Genomic DNA, 20828 nt, shown 5'->3' on the forward strand with positions numbered 1-20828 from the left:
GTTTTGGGGAAGCCAAAAGTTATACATAGATTTTCGACTATACGAGGGATGGGCACACCTAACCCCCATGTTGTTCAAAGGTCACTGTAATTGAAAGCAAGATGCACTTCCCCAAGCATATTTAGTTTGAAACAACTTAATTACCTTAATAATTACAATAGTTCTATAATCCCTAGAAACTTTAATGTTAACACAAATACAAAATTAATTTTATGCCAAAAGATAACAATATTTTGTTGCATGTTTACTTTATTTATAGCCACAGTTTGATTTCACAAAGATACAGCTCAGTTGCTTTCCAAATCTAAAGTGTACATTTTGAAAGTAATGGGCAAACGACTATTTCCTTGAAAGTTGTAGGTACTTTAAAGCAAAGCACGGTACCAAAGCCAATACTGGCTTTATCCAGCACAGTCTATTTTTTCAAATGTGATCCTTTATTGAACAGTTTCTCCTTTTACAACACTACAGACCCTATAAGGGTGTTGACTCAATGCCGTCAAATTATAAGGCAAATATATTCACAGGATTTAAGGACAACTAGGCTCTTTGAGTCAATATAGGAAAAAAAAACTTAAACTGATTTCCTGAGGAAGGGACCCAACTGACTTGTAAAAACTTGTAAATTTGCAAATCTACTAAGCCTACATAATAGTGGCAATTGATTATCAACTAAAAAATGCTCTCATACTACGTAAAAGGCTTTATTTAATATTATATCGAAGGTCTTTAGTTTGTAGGCTCAACAGATCTTTCTCTAGGAGATTCCTGATCTAGTGGGGGATTTCTGAGTCCCATTTACACTGCTTAGCTTGGATAATGTGGAGCTTTTTTCCTTTCTGGCCACAAGTGCTGTTCCTTAAACATTACCGAGACCTTATTTACAAGAACAAGCCAAAAAATGTCCAGATACCACAGGCATCAATTTGTAGAAGACTAAAATACTGAGCTATTAGCACTGACATTTATACATCTAGTTTATCATAATATTGAGGCTAAAATGCTTTCCTAATGCAACATGAGTAAGAACAAATCATGTCACTAAGAAAATTACCCAATGAAATCACTGTCCAATTAAAAAGAAACAAACATGAAGTTTGTCACTTAATGTGTGTGTGCATTTGTCTTTTCAAACGGAATAGTTTATCAGTATTCTGTTTTTTCTTTCTCTTTCTTCCTCCCTACCACTTGCCCCCCAACTCCCTAACTACCACTTACATTTATCTATAGCATTGGGGAATTAACCACCCAAGTACGAGTTTTTTTCCTAATGAAGACAACCATGAGAAACTAGTACTATCACTGGTCAACTGAAAACAGCAGCAACATTTATCCAGCAAACATTTATTGAGTACCTATTATACACCAAGCACTGTGGGAGGCAGTGAGAACCCAAAGATAAAAAACATATAACCCATGGGGCGCCTGGGTGACTCAGTCAGTTAACTGTCTAACTTCGGCTCAGATCATGATCTCACGGCTCACAAGTTCGAGTCCCACATCGGGCTCTGTGCGGACAGCTCAGAGCCTGGAGCCTGCTTCGGATTCGTGTCTCCCTCTCTGTCTGCCCCTTCCCCACTCACACTCTGTCTCTGTCTCTCTCTCTCTCTCTCAAAAATAAACATTAAAAATAAAAAAGAAAGAAAAGACAAAAAGAAAAATACACAATCCAGGTCCTAAAAAAGCCACCACCCTACTTTTAGAACATAAAAGACCATCAGAAACGTTATTTTAAATAACTGAGAGTCTGACAAAGGAGACAGCAGATCAAGAAAAGGCCCTCACAGAACTTCACCACAAAGTTTTCCTCTGTTCTGTTAGAATTTAGTGGGCAACCCTGAAGAGGACACAGTTACTGGAATACTTAATTCTAAATAACCCAGACATGTACACCCTGAAGATAAAGTTATGGTGAGACAATGCTAAAATCTTTCCTTTCTTCACTTTTAAGAGCATCCTTAAGATTATTATCCAGTAGTCATCTATCATACATGCGATAATACTCTCACTGCTACCGTTTAATTTCTTTTATGTCCTTCAGTGAGCTACATCATCTTTCCAGTTCTCATATTTTATTTTTGAAAATGGAATAAAAATTTCCTAATAACAGTAATACATACTCATTTCCCAAACATTCTGGCGTATATCCTTCCAATATCTAAGCAACTGAAGGACAAAGGCATTAACATCATACATACGTGCAATTCCTTTCACCTCAACCACACTACAACTCTGCTTAAACATGGGCTTAACAATCTTTTTTTTTTTAATTTTTTAAATGTTTACTTTTAAAGGAGAGAGAGACAGAGTGTGAGCAGGGGAGGGGCAGAGAGAGGGGGAGACACAGAATCCAAAGCAGGCTCCAGACTCCAAGCTGTGAGCACAGAGCCCAACACAGGGCTTGAACCCACAAACCGTGAGATCAGGACCTGAGCCAAAGTTGGATGCTCAACCAAATGAGCCACCCAGGCTCCCCTGGGCTTAACAATTTCTAAGGACAGCCACTTTATTGATCATTCATTCATTTGGTTATATAGGAGTGCCTATTATGGCCAGGCACTGTCCTGGGTGCTGGGGACCCAAGGAGCTTACATTTTAGTAAAGGCAAGAGACTGACAAATAAAATAACATAGTATGGCAACTGCTAATAGATCTTATGGAGAAAAATAAAGGGCACAGGAGGGGAAGTACTATTTTAAACAGGTAAGCAAAAGACCTTCAGAAGGCTAAGGGGCAAGGAAATCTGGGAAAAGCCTTCCAAGCAGAAGAAACTGTAAGGACAACGGCATTAAATGAAGATTATGCATAGCAGTAAAAGAAAAGCCAGGAGGCCAGAGTGGCTGAAATGAGTTAACAAGAAAGGGAAACAGTAGGGAATGAGGTTTAAAAAGCTAGGAACCAGATCACAAAGGGTGTGCAGGTCACATTTTATAAGGTTAATATGGGCTGCTCTGCAGAGAATAAACTACAGAGTCACATGTAAAGCAGAGAAGCCATTGAGGAAGCTACTGTAAAAATCTAAGAAAACAAGCAAACAAACAAACAAACAAACAAAACCATCAGGAAAGAAAACAGAGCTAAGAGAGACTGGGTTGCAGAGATTGTACGTATTTTTTAAGTCCCTGGATCACACCACACCTGAACACAGCATAGTTATTGGGTTTTTCAGTTATGTAAGGCAATAAAATTCCCTCTAATCTTGTCAAAAAAAAAAAAAAAAATATATATATATATATATATATATATATATATAAGAAAGAGAAGATGGTAGTTTGGACAATACTCTAGTTGGTAGCAGTAGAGATGATAAAAAGTAGGGCAGATTCTCAATATATTTTTGGAATAAAAAGTAAATACAAAATACTAACGGATTTGATGTGGGATGTGAGAGATTCTGAGAAATCACTTGCAGATAGTAACCTGGATTTAAGATGAGACACAGTATATTACAGGTCTTGTTCCAGCCACATTCAGCTACATAGGTGGGGGTGCATTCAAGCAGAGAAATTACTTACTAATTAAGCAGAGAAACTGTACCACGTACAATTACTGCAAAGAAGGCCAGGTAAATTGAGGACAGTAAACGTAAGGAAGTGATTATTTTGATGAAGCGTGAAATCCAAGTTGGGTAAAGAGAGGTTCAGGAAATTGAAAACTGTTAAGATGTAATTGGTAACTGATGTTAAGGTTTTGTGTGGGTCTAAAACTTACTGGAGTTGAGTTACTAAAGAAGCTGAGTTGGAAAGACAGGAGATAATGGACAGATTGGGATATATGAAATTAGTATCAATACTATGGGAAAAGCTCAGAAACTGTTAATGACTAGGTCTTCAGAATAACTCTGTTGGTGTCGATCGCGGGCAAGATGACTGGAGGTAAAGGATTCATGGAACATGAGAGACCAAGGACAGTCCATATGGATACTGAAACTACCAAGAATGGTGACAGTGACAGCAATGGTGTGACTGTAACCCAGGTGAAATTTCTCTGAGAAATCCAAGGAATGATTCAGGCAGGGGTTGGCTGATAAGGCCAACAAATACAAGTAGCAAGAGGTATAATCACATGGCTTGATATTCAAATCTAAGGGTTTTAGGGAAGACAAAGGAGAATGGTCTGAAAAGAGGCATATGAACAAGGTCACCTATCCCACCTCCAGTCCTTACTGATAAGGTAGATAGATAATGGGTCTTTAGGTATTGGGTCCTGAATCATTAGTTAACTGAGCTAACAACTCAAGACCCAATCTTGAATCTAAAGTTGTCACTTCATCCTTCATTTGGCCCTAATTCCAATGGAATACTAACTCCATAAGTTGATGTGATGGTTCAAAATTTATCCACTTGGGTAACTTTCAGGATAAAGTGGCCTGTATATTAGAATACAGAGACCGATTTTATGAGTAACAAGAAGTAAATGATGTTTAATAAACAATTATTCTAATAAGTCACATCACATCAAATATCATAAAGAGTTATTACAAAAAATTATTCATACACCAGTAGATGATCTTTGTTACTATTTTATTGATCTGGAGTGATATATTACATATAAGAACTACTCTCATACAAGAAATAACTTTTCTGAAATTCTCAATTGTTTGCACTAAGGCAAATATAGGGGAGAAAAAAAAAAACTGTGGTTCTTCAAAAATTCACTGATTTACCTCAAGAAGTAAGACATGGTAAGTAAAGAATGCAGTCTCCAAAGCCAGACTGCCTAGGTTTGATTTCCTATTCTATTACCACTTGTGGAATTTTGAACAAATCAATCCCTTTATCTCAGTTTTCTCACCTATAAGAGGAGGCAATAACAATACCTACCTCATAATGTTACTGTGATAGATAAAATAAGGAAATACGTATAAAGCACATGCAGCACTGATTGGTACATGGTAAGGCGCATACTATGTGACTGGCACATACTCAGTAAGTATTAGTGTATTATGGTCTGTCTATCCATTCATTTATTCGTGAATTATTTACTGAGCACCTTGTAAGTGCTATAACTGCTAGGAAGGCTAAGAGAAACACATGTAGACAGATATTATACAATGGAATTCTGAGACCAAGAGAACAATAGTGGTCTGTATAAGACAAGGTACAGCAAGAGAAAAGAGAAATGAAATTTCTAGAATTGCTCAGAGGGCTAGGAAAGATGTCACAGAGAAGATGATGCTTCAGTTGCCTCCTAAACGATGAGGGGAAAAAACAATCACACAACCTTGGGGATAGAGAGGATGAACATTCCTTAACAACATCAGCAAAAAAAAAAAAAAAAAAAAAAAAAGTGCATGAGCATCTGGAAGAACCTGGCTTCCAAGAACTGGTGAAATCAGCAGGGCTGGGGCATGAGGGTCCTGTATGGGGTGCTAAGGAGTTCATACACATAAAGGTTCCACCTACACAGCCACATTTTCACCCATCTTACCTTATGTATTCCAGTCCACCTGAGCAAAACTATAGGCACAAAAAGGAAATCCCTCTGGGTGACATATATTAGCAAACCCTCATCTTTCCCCTGTTGGGTTCAAAGCACTTCCATTCACTATACAGTGACAACTCCTTGCTTCCAAATTCAGAGACCATTCAAAAGAAAATTACAAATGATAAAAAAAGGGTGCACTCCTACAGATCTGATGAATATGGCATTTTTTTTCCGTTTAGCCAGCTTGTATATGGAAATAGTTACCATTATCTGTAACTTTCAAAATAGAAGGTGGCAAGTGTTACACATGTGCAGCTGATGATTCTTCCTCCCCAAAGTTGTAACAATCCTACATTAATCAACCTACAGATGACTCACTGGGGGAGGAGGAGCAGATGGGGAGTGACAGGAGCCAAGAGAGTAATGATGACAGTTTCATACGATGGCTATAGGAGACCTCTTTCATCTGAGACATAAAGGATGAGAACAAGCCAATCAGGCTAAGAGGAGGCTGGAGGAGAGAAATGTTGCAGTCACTGGAACTAGGACAAAACCAAACAGAGGAAAATGTGTACAACTGAGGAAAACCAAGAAACATAATGATCAAGAGTGGGGACATGTGGCATGTGTAACAGGAAGATAGGAGCCAAATTCAGCAACATGAAGCCCTTGCAGGGTCATAGCCCATGGCACGATGTGATCTTGTGTTTTGAAAAAATTACTTGGATAGAAAAGATGAGGAGAAAGGATGGGAGGGCAAAAACAGAGAGAAACCATTCTACGAGACTCCAGAAACAATCTAAACTCCGTTTCAAAATCTGCAAAACACTCGGACCTGGTAACACTCCTGGCAAATAGGTAAAGCACTCATCTAACTCACACATAAAAGAACCAAGGCTCACGGTGACTTAACCACAGACCCAATGCTAGTTGTCAGTAGCACCAGAATTAGAACCAAGCCATTCAATGTCTTGCAAAGAAGAATGAACATCAGCCTTGGGGATGATGTTTCCTTATTTTATCTAACATCAACCTAACAGAGATTTAGTTAAAAGAATATAGATATACAAACTTTAAATTCTCATCATTATAAAAAAGTAAACTATTAAATACCTGGTTACTACTTATTAGTACTTTAAAAGTATTCATTACTAACAGTAAATCATAAAATTGAGCCCATCAACATTATAAACTAAGATACTCTTTGCCTTAGCACTTGATTTATATAAAGTCTTTTGCAAAGTACTTGCAGCTGTACAAATTGTGAAATTACATAATGTTTAAAAATGATCCATCATGATTAGCCCAAATATGACAAGTAAAATACCTTTAATAATGTACTAAATTTGATTTACATGTGCTTAAAATATGTATATATTTTGACTTCTAAAATACACACACTAATATTAATTAGTCAAGTATGTGAGAACTTCTCTTTGTAAGTCCTATTTGTTTACTGGCATTCAGGCATCCTTATTCAGGACCTCCACTACATCTACCAATAGGATTACTGATATAATGAACAGAGCAGTCTTCAAAGTTATAGTACCAAATGTAATAAATAGCTTAAAAACTAGGTATATTAAAAAAAACATATCAAATGTATAATAATCAGAGCTACTGATAAGAGACTAAGTGATGAAAAATTTTAAGATTTTTAAAATCTAAAAAACATAATAGTATTTTTTTTTATTTTGGTCTGAAACTTTACAATATTCCTATTTTCCTAATATTCATTTTTCAACATGATATAAAAACAGATTCTATAATGAATATGACTTTTTCATCCAAGCCCGAATGTATTACTACAGGTTTTTACAAAAAGGGAAAGCGCTCTATGATGCTAATTATTATTGTCTATATATATGCTAAATATTAATGTCTCTTCCCTATCAGTGGAAAGAAAGCATTAAAAGGATAAACTGGTTTTGCCCCTCAGTTCATATATGATGGCAGAAACAGAATATTCTCCGTGAAATGACTGTAAAATATGTTGCTGTCTAACTTAAAGAAGTAAAAGCAAAATAGAAACACAGCACTTGTACAGATTTTCACAGTAATTTTTAGGGTATCAAGGAAACATCTAGAGTGTTGATCTGGTTATACTCAATTCAAACAAACTACTTGTCACATTAACTACCTCCAGGAAGTTACTCCAAACACAAAATAAACTGTTTATGCCCCTACTCAGATAGATAACATGACAGATTGTTATTAGTTGAAGACAGATGAAATACATTAATTTGATTGTGAGCATGTGTTTAATTTTACCCTGCCATGTACACTCTCTAATGCTGTCTTTCTCTGATGACACAGTAAATCATACTGTATTAGAAGAATTGCTAATGCCACAAAATAAAAAATTACCAGAACTTGACTTTGTAGATTCTTAAACCAACCTTCTTAAAAAAACATAACTGCCTGGAAATCACTGTGTTCCACAGATAAAGAAAAAAGGTGTCATCAAAGAAACTACTTTAGTTTCTAGTAGAAATTTAAAGACCTCAACGCAGTTTACCATTTTTCCTGTACACTAGATGTTTTATATGGGTGTACATATATATATATATATATATGTATGTGTGTGTATATACTAGTTTTTGTATTTATTTATCAAATGTCTCTTCCTTTCTTTTCCATTGTCTACTGTGTTTTAAGTGTTTAACCTTATCAATGTGTATAAGCACTTTCTTTGATAAGGACATTTGCCAAATTTGTTCCAAACATTCCCCTCAGGTTACGATTTTCCTTTCAATTGTTTCATGATGCTTTAGAAACACAGAAATTCGGATTTCATGAAATCAAATACACTGAGATGGCAAACTCATTACTTAAGACCTGCTAATTTGGTTCTTTTGTTACGTGCAGCTAAAAACAAAAGCAGATGAGCACAGGAAAGCACAGAACACAAGAGCCACTGACAAAGTTGGTGTTGAATAAAGACAAAAACATTTTTAAGCTCTTAAAAGAAATAAAAGGATCAACTGTGTCTAAAATAATACGCAGTGGACCCTCGAAGGACTGAGTTTGAGCTGCATGCGTCCACTTGCATGTTGGCCTTTCTTTTTTCTTTTTTGAGTTCCAGTCCCACTTCCTTTTTATTTAAATAACCAAAGCCACTGCCTTGGCACAGCAGAGGGAGGCTGGGCTGGAGTAAGAGGCGGCAGTAAGTAGTATGACCTACGGGGGGAGGGGGGGACGGGGGAGGGGTGGTGGAAGGGAAGCAGTGCCTGAGTCACACCGGGCTCCCCACACGGGCGCCCCACACCCCTCCGTCAGGTTCGGCAGTCCCGGCTGTGGGGCACCAGAGAGGAGACATCAGGTAATGATGTCTCACCAAGTCCCAGAGACCTTGGGGATGGAGACTAAGTCAGCTCTGGCCAGTGGCAGAGCCAGGGCATCCCAGTCTGGGGTCACGGGGCCTGGGCTGCAGTGGCAGCTAAGGTTTGTCCCGCAATGTTGAAGACACCAGAAGCTAAGCCTTGCCGGACCTCTGAGCGCTGGCATCTGTTCGACAGTACAAGGAGCGGACCTGCCTGCACATCACACTTCCCAGGACAGTGATGCCGGTGAAGAACATCAGATGACAAAACCACAAACAACAGCAAGGAAAAGATTAGGACGAAGGATAATAGTTGCCTCCAGAGCTAGAAAGAGGATTGATAAAGACACTTCATGGGCCTCTGGGGTGCTTGGCAATACAATGCTCTGTTTCCCAACCCGGGAATGGCTCTTCTCTCATCTGTACGTAGATTTTACATATTCTTATGTACGTAGATCTCACTATATAAAACTTCCTATTAAAATGATAATCATGACAGTCTTTTCCTCAAACCTATTTTTTCATATGATCATAAAGAAGGTTCATTGCTGCAAAAACACTGACAGTTTTCATAGTTTTTCCCAAGGACCTTGATCAATCCTTTATCAAAGCCTATTCTTTTGACCTCCTATATGCGCCATGAGTCCTGTGGATTTTCTCTTCAATTATTTACCACCTGACTCTGCCAGAGCCTCATTTGTTACTTACTTTGCTTCTAATAATCCTGCAGCATGTTCACAGATTCTCTATATTGTTACAGAATTTGCCTAATCCCTTTGCATTGCATTTGTATTGTAGTCACATACGTATCACAAAGCAACGTGTAAGAATTCTGAAGTGATAAGGAACATGAACTCCGTAGAGTCACGAGACCAACACCAACAGCAGCCAGAATCAACAGGACAGGAGGGAGTATGTGAGAACTCATATTATTTCCTCAACTTATTTAGCTTCATTAGATCACCTAAATTCTTTCTGGCGATAGATAATGGATAACTACTTCTCCTCTAACTTCATGCTAAAATGAAATAATAGGTCGAAATGAGAACACGGCACCACAGAGTAAGTAAATCTTTCTACATCTGTGGCTGTCTACAACTTACTATTGCTTTCTAGAACATGTGTGCATAAATCATGAAGATTAGCATTAGCCCACATGCCAAAAGCCTAAGGGAACTGGGAAATCAATTCACGTTTTAAACATTCTACATAGGAATTCTCACTAGGGAATCGCATACCTGCACAGAACTATATAGGTTTGTGTGCAAAATTCTGCATGATATATATGTAATAGATAGGTATAATAGACACAATAAGGTCCAAGTTCACTTATGCCTTTCATACATAGACTTGCATGGGACAAAAAAAAAAGTGTACCTGTCTTGCCTAGATACCAGCATACCCTGGGATCTTGCAAAGAACAGAAGCCACAGTGAGAATTGCCTCAACTGGCAATGACACTATGGTTATCCAATTCTTCTTTATATTTTCCAATTCCCCACCACAGACTAGATCTACTGAGAGAGGCGCAATGAAAGAACATCATTTCAAATAGCAACAAAAAGGAAACAGTAAAAGAACAGAGGGCAGTCGGACCAGCTAACATACACAAAGCAGCGCAGTTTTCCACGTGCTTTACTCCTGTATCGTATCCGTTCATCCTCACAGCTACCGTCGTTGACAGATGAAACAAGTGAGGCACGGAAAGGGTTTAGGACTTCTGGAAGGACACACATCTAGCGAGGAGGGGAGCCAGAATTCCACCCCAAGGCAATCCAGCTCCAGAGTCTGCGTTCTCAACTCCCGCACAACTTGCCCTTCACACGTGTAGTGTTCCGAGACGGTCTGTTTCTCATACCGCGTCGTTTCAGGCATGGTATCCCAAGTCGAACAGTCCACTTGCTTTCACCGCCACAGAGGACACCTCTAGACGGACACAACACAACTTAGAGATCTTTCCGCCCACTGATGGACACGCAAGCTTCTCCCAGTTGTTGGCTATTACCAACAACGAAGCACTGTGATCATTCACAGTACACGTCACCTGACACACATGGGAAGCAGTCTGAGATACACGGCAGAGTAAAACTGTTGAATCATACTCTACGAATGTTCACTGCTTCTCGGCCTTTTGGCTAAGACCAAGCATCGTCTATGAATGTTCTTCACAGATTAACGCCAAGTCATTTTCAAAGCGATTGTACCAATTTATAATCCACCCAGTAATGAGTATGAATTCTTATAGATTCATATTATGTCTCCATCGCTGTTATTCTGAGGCTTCTTGATCTGTATCTTATTTCTTCCCTGTGGTCCTATTTTGCATTTCCTTCTTAGTGATGAGACTGCACTTATTTTCACCTCTTTGGGTCATTTGTCTTTCTTATTCTGTGAAATCCCTATTTCTGTTTTATTTCCATTTATCTAGTGAGTTGTCTTTTCCTCATATATTTGTAAAGTATACTAACCTTTTGTCATTTACTTTTATTATAAATACCTTCTCCCAGTTTGTGGCTCATCTTTTGAATTCTCTAATGTGTCACCTGAGAGAGGCAAACATGTTTATCTTATGTGGTTGATATATTCAATATTTAACTGCATCTTGGTTAAGAAACCCTTCTATGTACCAAGGTAAGAGAGAAATTCCTTTATTTTTTTCTTCTAAAAAGTTGTGCCAAGGAACCTGGGTGGCTCAGTCGGTTCGACTCAGGTCATGATCTCCCAGTTTGTGGGTTCGAGCCCTGCATCAGGTTCTGTGCTGACAGCTCAGAGCCTGGAGCCTGCTTCGGATTCTGTGTCTACCTCTCTCTCTGCCCCTCCCCCATTGCACTCTGTCTCTCTCTGTCTCTCAAAAATGAATAAACATTAACAGAAGACCATGGGGGAGGGAAAGGGGGGAAAAAAACTTACAGAGAGGTAAGGAGGCAAACCGTACGAGACTCTCAATAACTGAGAATCTCTTAATAACTGAGAATAAACTGAGGGTTGATGGGGGGTGGGAGGGAGGGGAAAGTGGGTGATGGGCACTGAGGAGGGCACCTGTTGGGATGAGCACTGGGTGTTGCATGGAAACCAATCTGACAATAAATTTCATATTAAAAAAAGAAGAAAAAAAATTTAATAATAAATAAATAAACAGTTGTGCCATTAACATTTCATTCCAAGTGAACAGTTTTTTGTGTATGGGAATAACATAGCGATCCATTTTCGTTTTCAAGTAAACAACTGTCCTAGGACTACTTAAACACTCTACTCTTTCTCCAAGGTCTCCAAGACCATTTTCAAAATAACATCAAAGTTCCATTTACGTGAGCTTCGTTGCCAGTACCTCTACTGTGTTTCCTGGAATGAACTCCACATTGTCGTTATTAAAAGCTACTTATAAAAAGTCTTGATCACTGGCAGGGCAAAGGTTCCTCACCTAATTCTGAAGCATAGTGACTATTCTTGGTCCTTTACTCTTCCACATACATTTTAGATTTGGCTTACTTAAACACCACACACACAAATACCATCTGACTTTTACTGAAATGATGCTGGATCAATAACTCAATTTGAGAAGAACTGACAATTTTATAATACTGAGCCTTTGTATCCTTGAATACAGTATTTTTCTTATTTGGGTCTTCTTTATGCTTATACACTGTTCTCAACACAGGGATTTTCTTTCTTTTTTTTTTTTTTTTTAAGTTTATTTACATTTATTTTAAGAGAAAGAGCAAGCAAGGGAGGGGCAGAGAAAGAGAGGGAGAGAGAATCCCAAGCAGGCTCCACACTGTCAGAGTGACCCTCAACACAGGGATTTTCAACATAGTTAATCACATCTGAGAATTTGGTCATTTTGTTTCATTTTTAACCTGTACATCTTATATCTTTTTCTTACTGTTTTACAATAGCCAGGACACCTTAAGAATGATGTTGAATATGAGAGTCGTGGGAGGAGACATTCTTGCCTTGTACTTGATCTCAGGAGGAAAGTATTCACCCTGTGACTACTAAGTATGATATTGACTACAGGTTTTTCATAAGTTCCATTTACCAGGTTGAAGAAGTTCCTTCTCATTCGTAGTTTGCTCAGAGTTAAAACGGATGTTGAATTTTATCAAATGCTTTTTAGATATCTACTGAAATCATCAAACGGCTTTAACTCCTTTAGCGTATTAATAGAGCAAATTATATTAATTGATTTTGAATACTGAATTAGCCTTGAATTTCCAGGATAAACCCCCACTTAGACATGACGTAGTATCTTTTTTATTCTGTGTATTGCTAAATTCACTGTTAGTATCTTGTTAAAGATTTTTTGTGTGTGCATCTGTGTTCATGAGGAATATTGGTCTGTAGTTTTCTTATAGTGTCTTTACCTGATTTCAGTACCAGATTAATGCTGCTGTTGTGAATAGGGAAGTGTCATATCCTCTTTGGTTTTCTGGAAGACTTTATATACAACAGGTATTATTTCTTCCATACGTGTTGGTAGAATTCACAGGTAAAACCATCTGGGCTTGTAGTTTTCTTTGTGAGAACATTTTAAACTATGAATTCGATTTCTGCAGTATTCAGTTTACCTGTTTCTTCTCAAATGAACTCTGGTAGTTTGTATCTTTATAGGAATTTATTTAATCTAAGTAGCCAAATTTATGGAAGTAAAATTGTTCTTAATATTCTCTTATTCTCCTTATAATACCTGCAAGATGTGTAGTAAATTCTTCACTTTTGTTTCTGATATTGTCATTTGTGTCTTATTTTTTTCATGCTCAGTTTGGTTAGAGGTTTATCGATTTTACTGCTCTGATTTCAAAGGACCAGTTTTTGGTTTCATAGATTTCTCTACTGCTTTGGATTTCTACTTTTGCCTTCACTTTTCCCTCTCTTCTGCTTGCTTTAGGCTTAATTTGCCCTTCATTTTCTAGTTTCTAAGGAGGAAGCTTAGATCACTGATTTTTTGAAATTTTTTTTTTCTTTTCGAATATAAGCATTTAACAATGCTAACAATTTCTCTCTAAACACTAACACTTTGCTGCATCCCATAAATTTTGATATGCAGTATTTTCATTTTTGCTAAATTCAAAATATTTAATTTTTTCTGACTTCTTCTTTGACCCATTGGTTACTTAGTGAGTTAATTTCTAAATATTTGGGGATATTACAAATATCTGTTACTGATTTCTAGTTTCATTCCATTATTGACAGTAAACACATTCAATTCTTTTAAATTTTTAAGACTTTTTTATAGGCCAAAATATAATGTCTTGTTCCGTGTGCACTTGAAAGCAACATTTACTCTGCCATTGTCAGATGGAATGTTCCATAAATGTCCATCACACCAATCAGCTGGTCAATGTTGTTCATGTCGCTATGTCCTGACTGATTAACGGGGTATATGCCCTGTCAGTATTGAGAGCAGTGAGAAGTCTTGCCAGTAGTGAGAAATCTCAGCTGCAATGGTTCATTTGCCTATTTTTCTTTACTATCAGTTTTTGCTTTAAGTATTTTGAAGTTACGTTTGTGGGTTTATACACATTAAGGATTATGATTACTTTTTTGTGAAGTAACCCTCTGAATATTATGTAATATCTTTTTTTAATCCCTGAACTAAATTCCTTGTTATTAATTTTCTACTCCAACTTTCTTCTGATTAGTGTTTGCAGAATATATCTTTTTCATTCCTTTTATTTTTAACCTGTCTATATCTTCATATTTGAAGTGGGTTTCTTATAGATAGCATATAAGTGGTCCTTGTGTCTTTATCCATTTTGAATATCTTTATATTTTAATTTATGTATTTAGACAAGGTTTTGGCAAACTTTTCTCTGTTCAGTGTCAGACAGTAAATATATTAGAGTTTGTGGGTCATACGTTCTTCATAGCAACTACTCAGCTCTGCCTTTGTGGTGAAAATAACAGCCACAAACACAGTAAAATATGAGTGTGGCTCTCTTCCAATAAAACTATGAATGGTCGATTTTCATATAATTTTCAGAATATCATTCTTTTGATGTTTTTCCAACCATTTAAAAATATAAAAAACATTCTTAGCTAGTGGCCATACAAAAAGAGGATATGGGCCATAGTTGGCTGACCCCTGCTCTACACTACTGGTCAAATCACTCTTCTGTAGCTCTCAGGAGAAAATCTAAACTCCTTAAAACATTATCTCTGTTTCTCAACTCTCCTTGCCTTACACCCTAACTTCCAGCTGGGACAAATGTAAATTTCCCTTATATTTCAGACTGTTTCCTAGCTTCTAAAGTCCTGGACTGGTCTTTCTTGGCCTTCTCTGTACGGTACATTCCTTAAGGGATGAGACATATCCCTTAAGATTCTGTTTACATATTTACTTCTGCTGTAAAGTGCCCCTGTGTGCCAAGCACATCACTCTAGGACAACACTATCATATGGCTCCTCCACCATTGTGCTTGGTACAGCAAAGGCATGAATGAATGGATACTTTTAAATGTAAGTAGAAACTGAATGTGTGCAAATACTTACAATAATAACAGTCAAATTCTAACACACAATTGTTTTTAATGGTCATCAGCATGTGTTTTAACCAAACTGATTTTAGAAAAAAAAATTTAATTCTCATAAAAGCTGAAAGCATTTTCTTAATTATAAAATGTCCCTTTGACTTTGATATTAAACTATAACAAACTCTCAGAAGGTGGTGCTAGCCCAAATGTCAATAAGCAAGAATACAGATAATTCCTAACAGAAAACTTCTTTGAAAGAGGAAAATTTCACTCCCGAACCTAAGATTAAATGTAAAATTTAATCAATTCGTATAAATTCTTAAATACAGAATAGTGATCAGTAATTTTTAATGCTTAAAAAAAAGAGATCCCGAAGAAACAAGGAGCTTAACTGCAAACCTAGAAAACACTAATCTCCACTGACAAAGAATTCAGTCCAGTCTCAATATATTGGTGGATCAAGGTGTAACTCTATGGCTATATGTAGCAGTGGTGAGGAAGAAGACGGAATAAAAAATGAAACAAAATTATACAATCATTTTGGTGTTCAATTTTAAATAAAAAAATACGTTTTTAAACTGAAACTAAAACGGGCAAATTCAGTTGATAAGTTTTAACAGCACTCACTTGTTTTTTGTTTTCAGACACCTGCCATTTTGGGTTTTTTTTTTGTTACGACTGAACAGACCACTCTGTACTTTTTGGCTAGTCCCAAATTACAGAAAAATTCTAAAGTAAGATTTAATAAACACTTCTGAAGATTCTTAAAACTCTACATTCAGGTATTCATTTTCAAAAAATTTATCATTTTTGTGTAGAAAATCTGTGTCTCCTAATAAAAATGTAAACCCATATTTGAGAAGTCAATGCTTGTATTGGAAGATTCAGTGAAAATCTTCTGGCTGAGGAGGATACAAACCACCTAGGCAAAATCTGAAATCTAAGACTATCTGACTTAAAACTATCAGTCTTTCTTTTACTGGGGTATGTAACTAAATGATACATCCTAGCATTAAAATACATTCAAACAGGGGTGCCTGGGTGGCTCAGGTCATGATCTCACAGTTCGTGAGTTCGAGCCCTGCATCAGGCTCCAGGCTCTCTGAGAGCTCGGAGCCTGGAGCCTGCTTCGGATTCTGTGTCTCCCTCTCTCTCTATTCCACCTCCACTCACTCTCTTTCTCTCTCCCTCTCAAAAATACATAAACATTAAAAAAATTAAAATAATATGGGGTGCCTGGGTGGCTCAGTCAGTTAAGTGTCTGCCTTAGGTTCAGGTTATGCATGATCTCACGGTTCAAGGGTTCAAGCCCCCCACATTGGGCTCTGTGCTGACAGCTCAGAGCCTGGAGCCTGCTTCGGATTCTGTGTCTTCCTATCTCTCTGTTCCTCCCCTGTGCTCTCTCTCTAAAAAAAAATAAATAGAGATTTTTTAAAAATTAAAATAATAAAAATAAATAAAAGACATTCAAATACATACAAATACAGCACAGGGTACTTCTTATTCAAAATTAAACCCTAGAGGAGTGCCTAGCTGGTTCAGTCAGTGGAGCATTCAACTCTTGATCTTGGGGTTGTAAATTTGAGCCCCATGTTGGGTGTAGAGATTATTTAAAAAAATTTTTTTTAATCTTAAAAAAAACATAAATCTCAGAAATATCTCTCATAGGTGCAATATGTTCTATGAAGCTGAAACAATAAACACACGTGTTTACACCCAAAAGAGGCAAAAGAAAGCTGTCAGCCTATATGAATTATACTGTAAGTTAGAGATTACAGAAAATCCAACTGAAAACTACAGTGTATCTTTAGATAGGTAACTTTACTTATGTTAATGAATCATCTGATTCTGAGGCTATCAAAAAACAGACTTCTTTTAAAAGAAAAACTTTTAATAAGAAAAGCTGACAGCCTTCCTGCTAATTACATATCAGTAATGCAATCAATATTTATGGATAAAATTCTGAGATTTCTTAATGAATATTGTAATCGTGGGAGAGCAATGAAAAGGAAACTACTGAACTCTGATTCCCCTTTTTCAGAATACTCACTATTTCAAAAATAAATGAAGATTACACCTTGAGAATTTAGAATGAATAAGCATTAAAGCTTTTTAGGTGAGAGAACCTAATAAGAGTTTTCCATTCCTCTTTCCATTCCTCTTATCACTTTCTCAGTTTACTGGGATCTATTATTCATTTAAGTTGGACTCTTGATTCACTGTCTCTCTTATAATAGTGAACATTATAGAAGTCATGGTTCTTGAATTCAGAAATAATCACAAAGAAATAATCATAAATAGAAAAATAAGTAACCTACAAGGCATCCAATCAGTAAAAATTTTAGGTAGCTCTTCAAAACACAGCTTTAAAAAACAGGTCTGCATTCAAGAAAAATACATAGGTTTAAAACCGTCAGTGAAAAAATACATATACAGAAAGAGATTGAAAGAATACATGCACATATTAATAAGTGGTTGGTTCTGTTAGGTAGAATTATGAGTGATATTTTTTTTGTCTTCATAGGTTTCTGCATTTTCCACATTTTCTAAATCTAGTATGTAACGATAATTTTTTTTAATTTTTATTTTTTTTAGCATTTATTCATTTTTTGAGAGGCAGAGAGAGACAGTATGAGTGGGGAAAGGACAGAGAGAGAGGGAGACACAGAATCCAAAGCAGGTTCCAGGCTCTAAGCTGTCAGCACAGAGCCTGATGCGGGGCTCGAACTCATGAACAGTGAGATCATGACCTGAGCTGAAGTCAGACGCTTAACCAACTGAGCCACCCAGGAATGATCATTCTTTACTTTAAAATTCTACAAAATATCTGTTACATAGTAACTGTAGAATAACTCTAGAATAACACTATAACAATGCCTTAGAACACATTACACAGTGACATATATTAAATACTCCACTATGCTAAAACTTCAATGAGACATAAATGTACGGAAAAATGAGTTTTTAAATAAGTATATCAATGGCATCTTTGGCATCAATGGCACTGTAAGAAGTTATGAAGTTACTCCACTAATATTTAACAATATATTTTATTAAAATTTAATAATATTTTCAGATCTCCCCGTTTGGAATCAATTCATTCAATAATTATTTACTACATTGTCTTTTAAATGTGTCTTGGAAAAAAATAAAGCATTACAATAAGATCTCATGTGGGGCAAAAGTGGCATCAATTAATTTGAGTGGTCAGAAACAATTCTATTGCCAACAAAGAAGTCAACCTCAAAAGTCAAAACATTCAACCTCTGATACTAAATAGTCATGCTAAAAAAAAAGATATGCAAGCCAATTCCAATGAAGAATCAATCACATGTCACTGAAAGCTGTTCAAACTTTAAAGTTGCCAAAAAGAAAACTTTATGCTGATCATCACATCACATTACATTATATGGCTATAGCATAATGCAAAGCTATGTCTGAATGTCAGTTGTCAAACATGTTTCATTATGCCTCTGCCACACAGAGCTGATCTAAAGTGACATTTGTGTCTCACTCTAGACCCTTTAAATGTGAGGACTTCTTTGGGTTTTTTGTACCTTCCCCAGCTCAATGTTTTTGTTACATGAGTCTTTTTGGTAAAAAAAGACTTCAACTATCTTTAAAATATGCCTGTTGGGGCGCCTGGGTGGCTCAGTTGGTTGAGTGTCTGACTTTGGCTCAGGTCATGATCTCACAGTTCGTGAGTTCGAACCCCGCGTCGAGCTCTGTGCTGACAGGTTGGAGCCTGGAGCCTGCTTCAGGTTCTGTGTCTCCCTCTCTCTCTGCCCCTCCCCTGCTCATGCTCTCTCTCTCTCTCCATCATAAATAAACACTAAAAAATTTTTTTTAAATAAATAAAATAAAAAATAAAATAAAATATGCTTGTTAAATGTTTTTAAAACCAGCCCTTAAGCACAATAAGGATTTTTTAATCCAAACTGTTATTTAAGGCTCAAAGTACCATTAATATGCCAGATGAAATATTAAAAATGAGAATACATAGCAGTATTTTTAAAAAATAAGGAAAAGGTGCCAAGAGTAGAAGAGAAAAAAATTCCTGGAAGATAAAATGAGCTGGTAGAAACAACTCTCTAAGTACGGGATCTAATATAAAAGGTTTCTATATGAATCCTAGAACGGGTAAAGTGTATCAATCAGGGTTGGATCAAAGAGGCAGAACCGGTCTGGTGATAAAGAAGAAGTATTTGTTGTAGGAGTTAGACCTTGGGTGCAGAAGCTTTTGGAGCAGTAGGTGCAGTATGCTGCCTCTGCATCTAATCTTGAGCCTGAAGTCACTACAGGTCAGCCAGACCAGCAGTCAGCAAGGGAACTGGATAAGAAGAGAAGCAAAGACAAATTGGAACCTGTGAGGATGAGCTAGAACTGATAAACACAAGAACAAACTGGAACCAGAGCGCCTGGGTGGCTCAGCGGGTTAGGCATTCGACTTCAGCTCAGGCATGATATCACAGTTCATGAGTTTGAGCCCCACAATGGGCTCTGTGCTGACACTTCAGAGCCTGGAGCCTGCTTTGGACTCTGTGCCTCCCTCTCTGTACCCCTCCCCTGCTTGAGCTCTGTCTCAATCTCTCTCTCTCAAAAACGAATAAACATTAAAAAAAGAAAAAAAGAGAAAGAGAGAAAGAAAGAAAGAGAGAGAGAGAAAGAAAGAGAGAAAGAAAAAGAGAGAAAGAGAAAGAGAGAGAGAGAGAGAAAGAGAGAGAGAAAGAAAGAAAACCATGTGCAATCCTATAACTACAACGTGAGCAAACAAATCAGGGACACTACACTGTAAGAGAGCTGACACAGTGCCTGGTACTCAGCACTGACCCTACGAGAGACAAAAAGCATGCAGCATGCCTGTCACTTCCTGTGCAAAATGTAACCAGTGCTATCCAAAACAAAACACGGAAGGAAATTTGGGAGAACATTTTCACGTCAGCCAAGGTGACCACCAGAGAGAGAAAACAGATCAGCAACTCCACATAACCTCAAATTTTACAAAGATATAAAGAGTGAAAGACAGCTATACAGATTGGGAAATCAGTGGTAAATCGGTGCAAAGAAATTCCTCAACTTCAAAATGGACGGGGGGTGCCTCAGCTATTGCTTGCCTGTATATCTAAATTAAATTAAGCCTGACCTTTCAACATCCTACCAATACACTATGTTCAGGGCGAAATATACTGCAAGCCCTGAGATCTGTCCTCACATTCATAACAACTGCTAAGAAAATCCAAATTGGCTTTCATCATACATTTAAAAACCCGGATCAGCTACTAATACTATTCAATTCTATCTACACATTTAAAAAGGAAGAAGCAAGCATCTATAGATCGTAAGGAATCAAAAACATGAATGTGAGGCCACAGAGCTACTGGCTCTCAAGAAAGAGTCAATTAAAAAAATGAAGAACAATGCAAAAAATAAAACATGCAAGCATCCTGTCCTTCTCATCTCCAGTCTCTTCCTGTTTGCCTTCTGGGGGCTGCTGCTACAATTCTGCTTCTTTCATTTCTGCATCATGGTAGAGACGATGGCTGCAGCGGGGTGTGGAGGTCAGTGAGGAAGACTGGGCTCGTCTGGGATAGTAACATTCTGTATTT

The 20828-nt window shown here is 37.2% G+C and overlaps 1 protein-coding gene across 5 annotated transcripts in view; it reads right to left on the reverse strand.

Annotated features, from left to right (window-relative positions):
* Nucleotides 1-20828, reverse strand: part of RAB28 (RAB28, member RAS oncogene family) — a 113915-nt gene that overhangs the window by 44819 nt on the left and 48268 nt on the right. The window lies entirely within an intron of this gene.

This window comes from Panthera onca, chromosome B1 (genome assembly GCF_046562875.1).
Source record: "Panthera onca isolate mPanOnc1 chromosome B1, mPanOnc1 haplotype 2, whole genome shotgun sequence".
In the NCBI taxonomy this organism is placed as follows: Eukaryota; Metazoa; Chordata; class Mammalia; order Carnivora; family Felidae; genus Panthera; species Panthera onca.